Source organism: Gekko japonicus, unplaced genomic scaffold, assembly GCF_001447785.1.
Source record: "Gekko japonicus isolate JY-2015 unplaced genomic scaffold, Gekko_japonicus_V1.1 scaffold1628, whole genome shotgun sequence".
Taxonomy (NCBI): domain Eukaryota; kingdom Metazoa; phylum Chordata; class Lepidosauria; order Squamata; family Gekkonidae; genus Gekko; species Gekko japonicus.
The window spans coordinates 4,063-7,816 of record NW_015162000.1 but is presented as its reverse complement, the minus strand read 5'-3'; positions in this window follow the sequence as shown (position 1 = coordinate 7,816).

Below are 3,754 nucleotides of genomic sequence, written 5' to 3'. Positions count from 1 at the left end.
CCCCCCCTCGCAGGAATCGGCAGGAGAGAATCCGAGGGCGGAAAAGAGGGTCTGGGCAGAAGTCGGATCTACACGGATCCGCATGAATTCATATGATTTTTAAATTGAACGGAAATAAAACCACCATCATACTGTAGACCATGTATTAGTCTATAGGGGGCACCACAAAAATCACGCATCCACAGATTCGTGGCACCACAACAGTGCAAAAACATGATTCCAAAGCACGGATCCTCATGAATTCATATGATTTCTAAGCTGAAATGAAATAAAACCAACATCATACTTTAGACCATGTCTTAGACTATATGAAGGGGTCTGGGTAAAAGTCGGATCTAAATGGATCCTCATGAATTCATATGATTTTTACATTGAAACGAAATAAAACCACCATATTGTAGGTCATGTGTTAGTCTACAAGGGGCACCACAAAAATCAGGCATCCACAGATTCGTGGCACCACAGCAGCGCAAAAACATGATTACAAAGCATGGATCCTCATGAATTCATATGATTTTTACGCTGAAATGAAATAAAACCAACATCATACTGTAGACCATGTCTTAGACTATAGGCAGCACTCCAAAAATTATGCCCCCAGGAATTCGTGGCACCACAAAACTGCAAAAACATGGTTCCAAAGCACGGATCCTCGTGGATCCTGAGGGTTTTTCAACTGAGTCACCTGAAACACACCATCCAAATCACATAACTTGTCCACGGCCACAGCTCGCACCCAAAAAATCACAGATCCACGGCTTCGTGGTGAATCCATTCTGCAAAAACATGATTCTGAAGCACGGATCCTCATGGATGTTTGGCTTTTTTGTGTTGGGACACCCCAAACATACCATTAAATCCAATACCATGTCCATGGCCACAGCCTGCACCACAGAAATCACGGTGCCACGGCTCTGTGGCAACACCATGCTGCAAAAACATGGTTCTGAAGCACGGATCCTCATGGATCCTCAGTGTTTCTGTGTTGGGTCACATCAAATCACATATCATGTCCATGGCAACAGCTTGCACCACAAAAGTCATGGATACATGGCTTCGTGGTAACACCGTGAAGCCAAAACATGGTTCTGGAGCATGGATCCTCATCAATTCTTAGGGTTTTTGTGTTGGAACACCCAAACATACCATTAAATTCCATGTCCATAGCCACTACTTGCTCCACAGAATTCATGGATCCACGGCTTCGTGGCAACATGCTGCACAAACATCGCTCCAAAGCACGGATCCCCATGGATCCTCAAGGCTTGTGCGTTGGGTCACCATGAACACACCAACAAATCCCATCTCATGTCCATGGGCACAGGTTGCACCACAAAAGCCATGAATCCACGGCTTCGTGACTACACCATAAAACCACAACATGGTTCTGAAGCATGGATCCTCATGGATCCTCAGGGTTTCTGCATTGGGTCACCATGAATGCACCATCAAATCACATATAATGTTGATGGGCACAGTTTGAACCACAGAAATCATTGATCCACAGCTTTGTGGCAAATCCATGCAGTCAAAACATGGTTCTGAAGCGCAGATCCTCATGGATCCTTGGATTTTTCATATTGAGTCACTCCAAACACATCATGTAACCACATAACATGTCCATGGTCACGGCTTTAACTGCAAAAATCATGGATCCACAGCTTCATGGCAACACCATTCTGCAAAAACGTGGTTCTGGAGCATAGATCCTCATGGATCCTCAGGGTTTTTCCAGTTAGGTCACCCGAACATCACCATCAAATCACATATCATGTCCATGGCAACAGCTTGCACCACAAAAGTCATGGATACATGGCTTCGTGGTAACACCGTGAAGCCAAAACATGGTTCTGGAGCATGGATCCTCATCAATTCTTAGGGTTTTTGTGTTGGAACACCCAAACATACCATTAAATTCCATGTCCATAGCCACTACTTGCTCCACAGAATTCATGGATCCACGGCTTCGTGGCAACATGCTGCACAAACATCGCTCCAAAGCACGGATCCCCATGGATCCTCAAGGCTTGTGCGTTGGGTCACCATGAACACACCAACAAATCCCATCTCATGTCCATGGGCACAGGTTGCACCACAAAAGCCATGAATCCACGGCTTCGTGACTACACCATAAAACCACAACATGGTTCTGATCCTCATGGATCCTCAGTGTTCTTGCATTGGGTCACCATGAACTCATCATCAAATCACATATCATGTCCACAGGCACAGCTTGAACCACAAAAATCATGAATCCACACCTTCATGGCAACACCATGGGGTCAAAAGATGGTTCTGAAGCCGTGTATGCATGACTTCTGCGGTGCAAGCTGTGCCCATGGACATGATATGTGATTTGATGCTGAGTTCATGGTGACCCAATGTAGAAACACTAAGAATCTATGAGGATCCATGCTTCAGAACCATGTTTTTGCAGCATGGTGTTGCCACGAAGCCGTGGATCCATGAATTCTCTGGTGGAGGTAGTGGCCATGGACATATGTGATTTGATGGTGGTGTTGGGGTGACGCAACTGAAAAACCCTGAGGGTCCATGAGGATCCGTGCTCCAGAACCATGTTTTTGCAGAATGGTGTTGCCACAAAGCTGTGGATCCGTGATTTTTGCAGCTCGAGCAGTTGGCATGGACATGTTACTTGATTAGATGGTGTGTTTGGGGTGCCCCATTAAAAAACCCTCCTCCTCTCACCCGTCCCTGCTGTTCCTGCTTCCCCTCCCTCCACTGGCCCCGTCGTTCCCTATTCCACTCCCGCCACCCCCCCAACCAATGGCTGGGGTGCTGGAGGGAATGGAACAGGGAGTGGTTGGGGGTGGTGAAGGAACGGGAACCGGAGGCACACCAGCTGCGGACCTCCCATTCCATTGTTTCCCAAGAGGAACCGGTGGAATGGGGGGGTCTGAGGCTGACTCCCTCCTCTTCCTACCCCCTCCCTCCCCCCCTCCCCTGGGAGCAGCCCCGTAGCTAGGGAATTTTTTGGGAGGGGGCCTCGGGGGGCCTGCCAGCTAATTAAGTGAAAGTACAGTGCAGGGGGTAAGTTAGAGCACTTTGGGGCAGCCCAAGGGAGGGGGCCCAGAAGAAACACTAGGGGGCCAGGCCCCGTGGGCCCCATGTTAGCTACGGGCCAGCCTGGGAGTGGGAACTCCACGATAGCTGCACCAGGCAGTGGCCCTTGCTGGAGAAGTCTTCTACTGGAGCCAGCGAGGTAAGCGCTTTCCTTTGTCCTGTGTCCAGCCCTGTCTCATAAGCAAATTTGCGTGATCCCTTGGCAGGCCACGGGAGGGCTCCCAGCAGGCCACGGGAAGATTCATAACAGGATTCCCACTGTTTACCTCAACTTCCTCCTTTTTTACTAGAAATTCAAAAATACTTGAAACTTGATTCAGAAGAAGCTCCTATGGGGATGCATTACATGGAGGCTGGCCATAGAGCAGAGGATATTAGGTTTACTGTCTTACATAGAGTGATAACTGAACGATCACACAGAATTGATATTCTGTTTGCCAGGCTGTACTTAGCAACTTGGACTGCCAACCTGGAGCTCTCTTGCAAATATGAGTGAGTACGGAAATGTCTTTGGACAGCACTGGCTCTTCGACTTTGAAACGGAGTTGAGCACCACAACCCTAAAGTCGGATTCGACTGGCTTTCGAGCAAGGGAACCTTTACCTTTACAGGCTGAAGAAAGCTCAATGCATTGCAAGGTTCAGTGGGGAGGAGCAAGGGAGAAAACAAT